This window comes from Malus domestica, chromosome 06, assembly GCF_042453785.1.
Source record: "Malus domestica chromosome 06, GDT2T_hap1".
In the NCBI taxonomy this organism is placed as follows: domain Eukaryota; kingdom Viridiplantae; phylum Streptophyta; class Magnoliopsida; order Rosales; family Rosaceae; genus Malus; species Malus domestica.
This window is the reverse complement of record NC_091666.1, coordinates 31,837,950-31,850,478: the sequence shown is the minus strand read 5'-3', so window position 1 is coordinate 31,850,478 and position 12,529 is coordinate 31,837,950. Positions and strand designations below refer to the sequence as shown.

The window sequence follows — 12,529 nt, the reverse complement described above, 5'->3', positions numbered from 1 at the left end:
ATATCGGACCGAGCTAGCTACCCTTAAAGTTTATTTTCCAATAATTAATTTGTGGATAATTTATACTTTATTACCCTTAAGTTTATCAAAATTAACACTTTACTACATTTACTTCTTTTGTATCACTTTTATACCTAAAGTTACTTTTTGCTCCAAAAATCATATTTCTGTTATTTTATCCGTTAAATTCTCTGTTAAATAATAGCTTGTCACACCCTTGCCCACCAAAACTTTAAAATCATAACAAAAAAAGTTTGGTTATTAAAAAAAAATCATAAATCTAAGTAGTAATTAAAATTGTGACTTCATGTGAAAAATGATTCAAGTTTATGATATCATTAAAATTTTAAATGAGGTCACAATTTCTGTTTAAAATACATCACTTAGGGTTAGCGAATGTAGATGTGAATTTGGTATTTTTAGGGTGCAGGAAATTGTGACCTCATTTAAAATTTTAATGGAGCTTTCAACTAAAGAGTATCACGCACCAAACATTACGAAGTATTACTCTGCATCTAACATGATATTACCAATTAGGTCGAGTCAAACCAACAGCATTTCTTGTTCCTCAAACAAAAATAATATTGCATGGATTAATTAGATTTACAGTATTGTTAGAACGACGTACTAATTGGGAAAAGAAACCCTAAACCCTATAGCCAAGTTATAAAACAATGGATCATCATTTATGATGATCCAAAGTTTGATGTCAGCCTTTTAGCTATAGTGAATTGAATGTGCAATCTGTTTTTTCAAATAAGAAACTAAAAAAGTTAAAGAAGTGATGCAGGGGGAAATCATTATTTCTTTTTCTGTAACAAATTATGTTATTTATGTTATTGTATTTTTATTTCTTATTAAGGCTTTAGGTTATTTTTTTTTCTATATAAGCTATGTAATTTAGAGTTTAGGGAAGATTTTTGGAATATTATTTACTCTTTGAGCGCCAAGGATTCTTTGCATTTTATCCCTTTTACGTGTGTTTGTTATATATGCATTAATGAGTGCACTTTTGAATCCACATAAAAAAAACCTGCGTTGTAGTTTGGGTTAAAGAGAGAACACGAAGACTTCTATACTATCTACCGTAGCAGGAGTATAGATGCTATTCTTTTTCTTTCTTTTCTTTCAAATACTCATTTAATTATATTATCCAATATATACATTTTAAACCGTTTTTAGGTCAAGCCATCAAACCCTTTTTCTCTGCACTTCTATTTTGGTTCTAATTCCTCCTTTTTAATTTTTCTTTGGTGAAATATTTACTGAAATTCATGGTGGGGTTTAAATGAAATTAATGTAAAAAACACGTGCAGATTGAACTTCTTTTACATTAACGATTTTAATGCCACTCAGTTAATGTACTGATATTATATATCGGGTCCGAATCTGAACACAATCTCTCTTATATTGATGGTATGTATGGCCTAATATTAAGTCCTTTATTTCGTTTACCATGACCACGTATGATTTGTACTAGTTAGACTAGGGTTTTGAAGATTTTGCTCATCTGGAATTTATCCGTAAATTGTTGAAATTTTTAAATATATGGGTTGACACAAGCACTAAGTATTAACGGAAAGAAAGCAAGATTGCTTGATTGTAGCAACGTATCAATTAGCTATGAAGATTGATTGTAATTGTTGTATATAGCTGCACCTAGAATAGATCATTATAGATTGTATAAATATAGCTCTACATCTTGTAATATTATTGACCAATCAATACAGGAGAAATTCTCTCATAATTCACATATTTTCAACATAGAATTAGAGTAAGCGAGCAGGCCCATACTGCCACGTGATGGGTGGGTCCCCTTGGCCCCTTGCGATGATGGTGGGTCCCTTGGCCCTGCGTGTAGGGTGAGTTCCCTAGGCTCCATGTGGTTGTCGATGTGTGGATCTCCCACGTGTAACCCACTAATTGGGTCCCACGTGAGGGCGTGTTGAAATATCCTACATCAACCGTTCATTTGAGAACATAAGAGTTTAAATATATAAAACCTCATATCTGACGGATGGTGCAATTGGTAATTACCAAATTAGGGACAATATCGATATTGTTGGAAGTAGACATTAAGCTCGTCTCTTTGATAACTCTACACTAAAAGCATGGAAAATCAAATTTACTCTCGGTTTAACAGTTTCTCAAACTGACCCATATGTCTCTTTCTTAAACAACCTGTTGCTGATGTGGTTATATTGTTATTATATGTTGTTAACATTATATTAATAGGATCTTCTATATATGTCCTTGGTTTAAAGTGTAATAGATGATTTGGGTGTTGTTTTTGTTATGAAAGACATGGCCATATGTAACTATTTCTAAAAATTCAGGTTTCTTATGCATCAAATGGGGACATTTTCCCTAATCAAGGTAGGCATACATGGGATTTTCTTTCCAAAGCTTGCATGGATATGTAATACACCTCATATATATGTAATTTATTAAAAAATGGAGGAGTTGTTTGACCAAACTCTGTACACTTTAAAGGAGCTTAGTGGAAGAAGTTCAATACCTCACCTTCATCGTACCAGACAGCGTTTTCGATGAACCATGCGTGTCAGTGTATGAATTCTTCGGCGTTTAACAACTTCATTTGCCGAACATTGCTTCTAAAGTTTATTGGATCATACAGATGTTGCGCGACCTTCATGCATGTGTTCTTATCTGAACCACCTTTACTTCAACGTGATAACCTTTCTGACTTGGCCTTAAGCTCTAATCCATTTGTTCGTGAAATAGGGATGTTCTTGTTGTTAGCCATAGTGTTTATATGATCAAAACACTTGCTGAGTAATTGACAAGAACAAATATAAAACTCTTACCTGAAGAAGGTGCAGCTGCAGCCATGGAAACAATGATCTTGTGAAGAACCGATCGAGAATGACAAAACACCAAGTCTTCCGCGAACTCCTAGCTTGATTACAATGCTCTATGGGAAGCCTTAGTTGTTGTGTCTAGGGAATTTGCAGGGATCGGTGTTTATATACCAGCCAAAAGCTTTAGATTTCGTCCATAAGGGAAAGCTAAAAACTTTGCTTCTTGGTTGTCAAGTAAAGTATCATAATCATATATTATTAATAGGACTTAATGAAAACATACTTAGAATGTAATGTATGGTTGATACGTGAGAATCAAATCATAACTTTACTGATTTCCAACTTATACATTAATTCCTATTACATATAGTAAACCATTTATGGTTTACTCATATTGAATAAATCCAACACTTGTTTGATATGTGCCTTTTGAATACTATTGAAGAACAAGTTGATGATGTTCAAATATATAATACAAAGTATACAGAGTTCACTTTTCTCTTCTTTCACTTCTCACTCTAGATTCTTCTTCCACAGCAGTACGTTATCACTCTTGATAGTAACTAATAGGTTGGTTCAAACCAACCTTCTACAACGACGATAAATAAATATATGAAATAGAATCGATCGTGACCTTTCCTTTTTGTTTTGGTTGGGAAGGAGGGGGTTGAAGAATCTCAGATCTTCATCAATGGATTTATGGCAAAGGACGACAAAACTAAACTGGGCGCAAGCCAAGATCAGTCTAGGTCCCACAATGTCCCTTCATATTTACTTTGCCAACTCCATATTCCCGATTCATGATGCCTAAAGTCTAAAGATGCATGTTTTATTTCCTTAAGTTTAGTTCGATCGAATCCATATACCAACAGGCCGTCGAAGGGTGATTTTGAAAGAGTTGAGATTTCTATCTATTATAAAACTAATTAACTAGAAGGTTTGATAAATTTTCGATGTCGAGCAACTTTTCACATTCTCATGTGCTCCTTATATGTGGTGGGTTTTTAAGCCTAATACTTATATAATAAAATTGGGTGACGTGGAATATGTATATATGCCCCTTAAACTCAAAGTATGGGTTAATCTACTATAATACAATGAATTCAGCAATGTGCTTACAGCTAATGAGGTGCATATATATGCAACTCGAGTAGATTTGGTTTGGTTCTTAGAGGTAACCAAACCTAATTATTTTGTATTCTATTAAAATTATTGAAACCAGAATACAAACTATTGGAATATAATACTTTATTAAAGAAAGAACTACATAATTGTCAAGAAGGCTACATAAAACAAAGAAACTACAACTTGATGGACTTCTTTCTCATACTAAACTATAAGCTATATTTATAGAGACAAAAACTAATAAGCTCTATTTCATATGAGTTAGGCTCATACCCAAACAATAAAATAGATAACTAGTTTTCCAACACTAATAAATTTAGGAGATGGAACCAATTTAAACCAAACTAAATGCTAATTTACACTATCTTACCTGAACCAAACTGTAAACGATTGTACTCATGGTGAAGAAAAAGAACTGTTTGGTACCGTTATACAGCTAGATTAAGCTAATTAACTAATAAATATATAAGGGCTTCGAATAAGCTTACAATGAGTGTTTCCTATTAGGACTATGTACACTATATAAAGTAATAGTGTATATGGTGCAAATGACTTTTTCAACAACCTTTTGTAGCAACTAATCTATAGTGCAAATGACTCAATTACCCTTCCTAACAACTTTACACTAACTAACTCAATCCTTTTAACAAACATAACTACTTAACCAATCATACAATCCCACATGGACTAATGACAGGTACGTACAGTTGGTAGTGTGGATAGGTTGAACAACAATAAATAATATCTTTAGATTCCAACAATCCAACTTATAGTACTACTATACTTAAAGCGTACGTGTTTCAATTATATGGACACCTTACATAAACAATACTACGGAAATTCTTGGCTTCTTACCCGTTTAATTTTTCCTTGGAGACAAATAATGTATTTTGCTAGACGTTTGTTTGTTTGTTTGTTTGTTTTTTTGTTTCTTGTGTTTTTTTTTTTTTTTTGTGATTTTAATAAGTAATGTTAGAATATCATTACCAGCTCAGAAATGAGTTAAATGGTACACAATGTATATCATTAAACCAGCTCAGAAATGAGTGAAATGTGAACTCTCTGTGTCCCCACACAAAACCACCCCCCCCCACCTCTCTTCTTTCTGCTTATTTTATGTTTAATTTGGTTTCGTATCTCTCGTATATAATTACCATAAGAAGAATCTAAGGGGAAATATAGTTAATTGCATGAATATCCACCCTAAGGCAACCAATACACTAATCAAAGAGCGAGGTATTCATTGTACCAAAAAAGACATAATTTAGCCAAATACAATATGAAACAAAAATGTTACTCTTACTATCTATTTGTACTATCTCTCTAATAGGAATGACACTCACATGCATTACTCAACGTGAAAACCAATGCTAGCTAAACTATCAAGTCAAAAAATTGTCAAAGATATTCTATATGCGTCAAAGATACTATTTATTTTGCATGCATCTAGTCTTTTTTCATGGAAATTTTCGATATTCTACGACATCAAATTCCCTTTTAACATAAAAATCTTGGAATCTACGACCTCAAATTCCCTTTTAACATGCACCATGAGCCAAGATGTTGCTACTGCATCTATAAACCCATTAATGTTGAACCACAAATGACATCAACACCCACACCTTTTTTAATTTCTTACCAAAGTGTTAATTTCTGGATAAATATGTCCATACCCCTGTTTTATGACTGTTTAAAACCAATGCATACACAGCCATACCAATGTGGACGTTTAGCTTAATTTTGGAAAGACCATCAACGATTGAGAGGGTACTTGATGTTGATGAGGAAGGACTAAGGACAGGCTATCTATATGGAAATTTTAATGTACATTTGATAGCCATTTCAGTTTTTAATTTTTCTTAAAAATTTGAAAATTATTCCCACAAAATTTTGAAAACTTTCAAGTAATAATTTTCAGATTTTAGTTATTTGTTTTCATTTTTTTAACTGAAAATAGTCACTAAACAAAACTGATAGCTAAAAATAAAATGGTAATCAAAACAACCCATAAATTGATGACCATGTGATAGAATTTTGTTCCCAACAATGAATTAAAACGCTGTCTAGCGTATTGATAGAATTTTGTTCCCAACAATGAATTAAAACGCTGTCTAGCGTATTTAAGAAGTTTGTCAACATTGAAGAAGCATGCATTGTGAACCATAAGTTCTCTGTATCAGACCTGGCCAACTTTGCAAGTTTTTTCCACATCATCTTTATTTTTCGTACAAGTATTGTTGCGACTTAACTCCAAGTTTGATCAAACGTACATGTTAACTTAACTCCAAGTTTGATCAAACGTACGTGTTACCACATTGATTTCCACTTTGGTTTGATGGATGAGAGACTAGTAATAGTGTAACACTGTAGCAAAGGTGTGCTATCACAATCTGTAACTTTGATGATGAATTCCTGAGCCACTTTGGGTGATAACTCATAACAGAGAAATATTAATCATTTGCAAATGAGATGAGAAATAAGTGGGGTCGGGTTGAAGAAATTCTAGTAATGTCCTGACTAAGCTAGCACGCAGACACAGCAGCATATATAATTATATATCGTGATTCATGATCTCAAATCTCCAAGTTTTCAGTGCCAAGGGAACTCTTCTTAATCAACAGGATCAGAGCACACTAACACAATCTAGCTGCTGTGGAGTACTTTCAATTTTAAGCTTTTAACAGGCCAGTAGCATAGCTAAGTGCCAGTCCTGAATAATCCCGATGGCGAGATCAGAGATCAAATAGTATTATGTATCATTGTACGAGGACATCGTGCATGCAATTCACTAGTAAAAAAACACTTTGCGCGACGCAGGTCCTTCGTCGCGTAAAGTCAAAAAACATCGCGCAAAACTTTGCCCAACGCACCTTCGTCGCACGCAAACCGTCGCGGCAAGGCAGTGACAAAAGGCTTTGCGCGATGCATGTAATCCTTCGTCGCGCAAAGTCATTTTGCGCAACGCATGTAACCCTTCGTCGCGCGCAAAATGTCTTTGCGCGACGCATGTAACCCTTCGTCGTGCAAAGTCATTTTGCGCGATGCAACCTACGTCACGCAAGAGAACCCTTTTTTTGTTTTGGTCAATTTTTTTTTTAATTTTTAATAATATTGTAATTAAATTCTAAACAATAATTAATTAACCAAAAAAAGAAAAAACTACAAGTAGTCTTCTAAGTGGAGTGGCTACTGAGTATCGACAGAGTAAAATGGCTCGAAGGTCGAAGGTGTAGCAAGATCAGGTACTGTTAGCAAGATTTGGAGGCCGAACATCTGTATGGCTCATACAAGATCTCTCACATGCCCGACATAGGCCTTCATCTCCTCGCCATGGACCGCAAGCTGACTCCTTAGGGTTGTCACTTCCTCCTTCAAAGGAACAAGTCTTATAATGAGGCAAAACCAAATTGTATAATAGACTGAAATGAAACTGTGGTGGGAGCAACACCATTGTATGTTAGCAAATAGAAACATGAATAGCAGCATACTTCAGTGTAAACAAAGGAGAAAAGAATTGAGGATCAGATAAGTTTGAGCGGTTACTATACTTTGCATATTTTAGCATGAATAAACCAGTATTGTTAATCTAGATAATCAACAGCAAAGGCAAACCTCAAAGGATTGTCTTCTCCAATTCTGCCTCTAACATTATCCTTACTCTCTCCATGCCTAGTAAGTAATATTGGGCGGAGCGTGAGGTGTGTATTCACCTACAACAGTGTACCATAAATTTATGAATACATGACCCAAGTATGAAGAGACAAAACGACCAAAAAGGAGCCAAAGGAGCGCAAAAGAGACAGCGGGGGTGGGGAGGGCGTTTGGGGCTTGGGGATAATCAACTTATCTCAGTTTTTTATGTCGAGATTCCACTGTAAGATTTTGGTATGGTAATTACAAGTGCAATTTAAAAGAGGAACCTTTTACTAAGATGGTTAACTGTAATTTCATCAAGTGCAGATATAGATATATTCACCAAACAAGACATGTAATTAAAACTAGACGAAAACGACTAACAATGAAGACATATGCATGAATTCAAACCATTTAGAAACAAACTATAACTCAAGGTTCTGTGAGAACACTAGCTTACTTATTTAACTCGAACTATAACCATTTCATACTCCCACTAACTCAGCATATCAAAGCTCGAAATTAATTCCATAAATAATGAACCAATGTCAATGTCTTGACCTTTTCCCTGACCAATCTGTGCTTGATATGCATGTGCTTGGTTCCTGAAGACCTCTTGTTGTTCTTAGAATAGAAAACTATAGCAGTATTGTCACAAAGAATCTGTAAGGGCCTTCTAATGATATCTAGAACCCTCATTCCTTCTATAAATTTTCCTATCCATACAGTGCAGATATCATTGTACTATGCTCACGATTTTACAACTATTAACACAATCTTCTCGAAGCAATGATAACCCACACATAATCAACCTAACATAATCCAGGACAGAAATTATAAATACAAACCAAATTCCTCTGTATCCATCATGACAGCTATTTCAGTTAGCTTTTAGATCTCAAGAAAATGAAAACCCGATATTACTCTACTTATGAGAAATATCAGTGTCTCAGGCCAGATGATGATGCTGTAACAACTCTAAGTAGTTTTCAATACTTTGATATCTGCAAGTTTTGTTAATAGTAAGCACATTAGGTGAAAATGAAAATGAAAACAAGGAAAATGAAAACTTTCCTTGTTGCAAATCACTTTACGCAACATGTCACCCGTTTGCAACGTTTTTTTCATGCTATGACCAAGACTGGACTTCAAGTTAGCGAGTCTTAAATCAGTCCGAAACTGCACTAAACCTTTAGGAACAACCTATCAGGAAAAGTAAAAATTTGAACAAGCTTAAGAATCAGTTTTGCTACAGGCTACACGATTATATCAAATATTGTCCGGTGGTAGTACATTTAAGAAAGTCAACTAAGCAAATAACAGCCTGTAGCTAAACGTTTCATATCTTTGATCAGTGACCCCTATGCAAGCTCATTGATACCATTTAAAAATGATCCAGTCAAGAAAAGTATACAAATTAGCTAATGATTTTGTAGATACCTGAGCAGCGTTGTTAAATTCAGGTAAAGGATTCCCATTATTATATGTTGCTTTGACAAGTTCATAAAAAATGTAGCCATATAGTACGTCACTCTTCTCCAGTTGTTTGTTCAGACCTTCAACATAGTTTCGATGATGGCCTTCCCAATGAACTTCCAATGTTCTCTGACTCATATACGGCTCCAAAGCATCCTGTAAACAGAAACATTACATTTCAGTCAAGGAAGATCATATGCATATTGCAAGCATAATATAATTACATGTATGTATCATCACGTGACAAGAATAAGCAGCTCAAAACAGAATAGTAATCTCTACACAATAAGATTTACAACACGAGATGGATAACTTCATAGAATCAAATGCTACACCACACGAACTTCAGAAACCAAACAATCAAATTACTAAAGTATCTTGCAAATCCAATCAGGTAATAAGAAACCGCAAAACTTCTCTTGGTGCACCTAATGTGACACTTGAAGCTGACTTGGCCAACCCGATTTCATGTCCTTAAAATTGGTTTAAGGAGAAACTAGTCTACTTACAAGAATATAAGGAGGTTTCTTCAATCCATAGTAAGCACAAACTAACCCCAACTTTTGGCCTTAAACGGCTACAATGATTCCAGTCTCTTAAACTGAACAACAACTATTAACATACTGTTCGTGGCGGGAATTTCCGTGGGGAATGCTTCCTGGCCGACGAGCACACAGCTCCCCGAGAGGTTGGCACCGGTTGATGTTTTCTGTCAGGCTTCTGCTTTACTGGCGGGCCTGTCGGGCAAGGCTGAAAGAGAAGGACAGAGTTAACTTTGAAATGTGCCTTTGTGGGGCCTTGAATGTAGGCCTTGAGGCTCACGATCAAGATTAACTTTGAATTGCTCAGGCGTGCCACTACCATCTTCAGCATGGTAGATGTAGAACGGATGTTTAAGTTTTAATTATATATATTTGAGAGACTATGTTAGTCATTGACAGGTGCCTTTGTGGGGCCTTAGGTGTAGGCCTTGAGGCTTCCCATAAATAACTAACTTAGTACTCAAACACATAAGGTTCCTTTTGTTGATTATATAAGTCTTATAACTATCATATTTCTGATCACCTGAGCTCAAAGAGCAGAATGAATCCAAATAGGTGCCTTTGTGGGGCCTTGAATAGGCCTTGAGGCTTCCCATCAGAACCCCTTCCGTACTCAATGTTCTTGCCCGAGAAATAGGATGAATCCAAATAGGTGCCTTTGTGGGGCCTTGAATAGGCCTTGAGGCTTCCCATCAGAACTCATCCCGTACTCGAACGTTCTTGCCCGAGAAATAGGATGAATCCAAATAGGTGCCTTTGTGGGGCCTTGAATAGGCCTTGAGGCTTCCCATCAGAATTCATCATGTACTCGAACATTATATGGTCATCATAATATAACAGAAATAAAATCAAGTGGCAGGTCGATTACTTGCGCCCCAAGTAACTTCGGACTTCTTGTTTATCAAAGCTTGTCGTGGATGGGTTAAGTCCACATCAGGTTCTTTTTTATGCCTTAATCAAATCTTATATGCCCGAGGGCTTAGAACTTAGATCTGGCTTGAACTATGAAGACATATTCAAATGGGATTCAAGTGCTGAGAGAGTCTTTTAATAGCCATATTACTAGAAATAACTTGGATACAACTTGAAGTATACAACATATTGCTAGGTTAATGAATGAAAAGACAAAAGCAAAGAAGGTCGGACAAGGTTTAACCTTGTCGGGCAAGGCTGATCGTCTTGCAATTTCCTATCTTTGTGGGTTAACATAAGGTTTGAAGGTTTAGAAAAGGGGTTGGGAAATGAGTTTGCAGAAAGAAAATCGATACTACAGCAGGCGTTGAACAGGGTAGCAGAGCTATTACAAAGGGTTTTATCCCGAAATGGATGAAGGCTTGGGCTGACTATAGCTTCATTTTGAAGGCAAATCTGGCTTTGAGCAGAGTTTGTGCTTTTGTTTATTTGTTTGAGTGTCCTTGATTCTGACTTCTCTTTCTCCTTTTATAGACGCCTTGGCTTGGCCTCATGTAGCAATAATCTTGCCCGAATGCAGTTTGAAAGATAGTGACTCACTAGCTATTTACTTGTACTGCCATTTAAAAGTACTTTTTGGGCTGATTAGTTGGCTGGTCTATACCACTTGGCCCTTGGGTATGTGAGCAAGTGGTGCAAATGATCTGCACCTAGTCAGAAACGGGCTTCTCCTGTCTTCTAGACTTTGGCTGGGTTTCTTCCTTTTAGGCTGCTCTTTGGGCCAACTTCCCCCGAGCCCAAAGTTTAAGTTTTGATCCAAACACATACATAGAGAGTAATTCTTAAACCTTAAAATTCAGCCCATTTCCTAATAATTTATCCCAAATAAAAACATGATTCAATCCCCATTTCAAAATTAAAACCTTAATTCCCATTCACAATTTTTTAAACCCTGAAATCCATCCCATGCCCTAGTAATTTATCCCAAATTAAAACCCTAAATTCTAAAATTCATCTCAATTCACAATCAAAATCCTTAATTTCACAATTCCATAATTTGTAATTAGACTTACTTTCAAGGAGAGAGAGGTGCATGACAAAGGGGGTGGTGGCTGCCTGTCGTTTAGAACGAAAGGGAGAGAGACAACCGACAGTGGGTTCGAGATTGGGGCAATTTGGGGTTCGAGCGAAGAGGAGGAAGCCTACGGGAGAGAGGGTGTGATGAGCGAAGAGGAGGAAGGCTATGGAAGAGAGAGACCGAGTGAGAGAGAGAGAGAGAGAAGGGGTCTGGGAAGAGGAGGAGGGCGTGAAGAGCGAATGGGTCTTGGAAGATTTTGTCCAAAATTATCAAAACTGGCGCTTATTTTTTACACTTGCACCAAAATATTCAAAACTAGCGCGACGTAGGTATACCATTCGACATCGCGCAAAGTGTTTTTGCGCGACGACAGCATAAAGACGTCGCGCAAGGTATTTTTTATTTAAAAAAATTATTATAAAAATGACTGAAAATGTGACTTTACTCATTTTAAATTTAATTATTTTTACATAAAACCCATAATAATATATTTTTTAACAAAAACCTGATTAATAAATTGGTAGCTACTTAATAAATATACATATCATTCAATTTCTTAAGTATTATACGTAAAAAATAAATAAATTTAAATCTACTTGATAAATATATATACCATTGAACTTGATGCGATACCACATTGTACGTAACTAATTTAAATGATCTAACCGTCAAACTTGTTTGTATATACTTCAAGATTCCATACACCAAAAATGGCAAAAAAACAAACCTTCAGAGTGATAGTAACGAGACAAATCTTTTCGACGGCTATAAACGAAAAAATCAAGATTTAACGGTTATTTTAACTCCGATTTTGATAATTTTTTACAACTACACTCTTGGATCTTATACGAATACAAGGAACTAATTCGATCGTCAATTTAAAACATTTACACAAGTTGATACCACAAAATCTTATGTTATACTTGATGAAAGTATAAATA

At 35.5% G+C, this 12,529-nt stretch overlaps 2 long non-coding RNA genes across 3 annotated transcripts; both read right to left on the bottom strand.

Moving 5' to 3' along the window:
• Positions 1 to 1,679: 1,679 nt before the first annotated feature.
• LOC139196722 (uncharacterized) lies at positions 1,680 to 3,093 on the bottom strand. Of its 2 annotated transcripts, none has more exons than XR_011581829.1 (3): positions 2,829 to 3,093; positions 2,519 to 2,721; positions 1,680 to 1,955 (listed from the first exon to the last, which is right to left on the bottom strand). It is a non-coding gene; the product is annotated as an uncharacterized lncRNA (long non-coding RNA). The 2 variants fall into 2 exon arrangements; XR_011581830.1 differs by having other exon boundaries at positions 2,524 to 2,721; positions 2,829 to 3,090.
• Positions 3,094 to 7,093: 4,000 nt separating this feature from the next.
• Positions 7,094 to 11,849, bottom strand: LOC114825503 (uncharacterized). Its single transcript, XR_011581828.1, has 5 exons — positions 11,584 to 11,849; positions 9,566 to 9,657; positions 9,021 to 9,212; positions 7,560 to 7,657; positions 7,094 to 7,316 (listed from the first exon to the last, which is right to left on the bottom strand). It is a non-coding gene; the product is annotated as an uncharacterized lncRNA (long non-coding RNA).
• Positions 11,850 to 12,529: the final 680 nt, after the last annotated feature.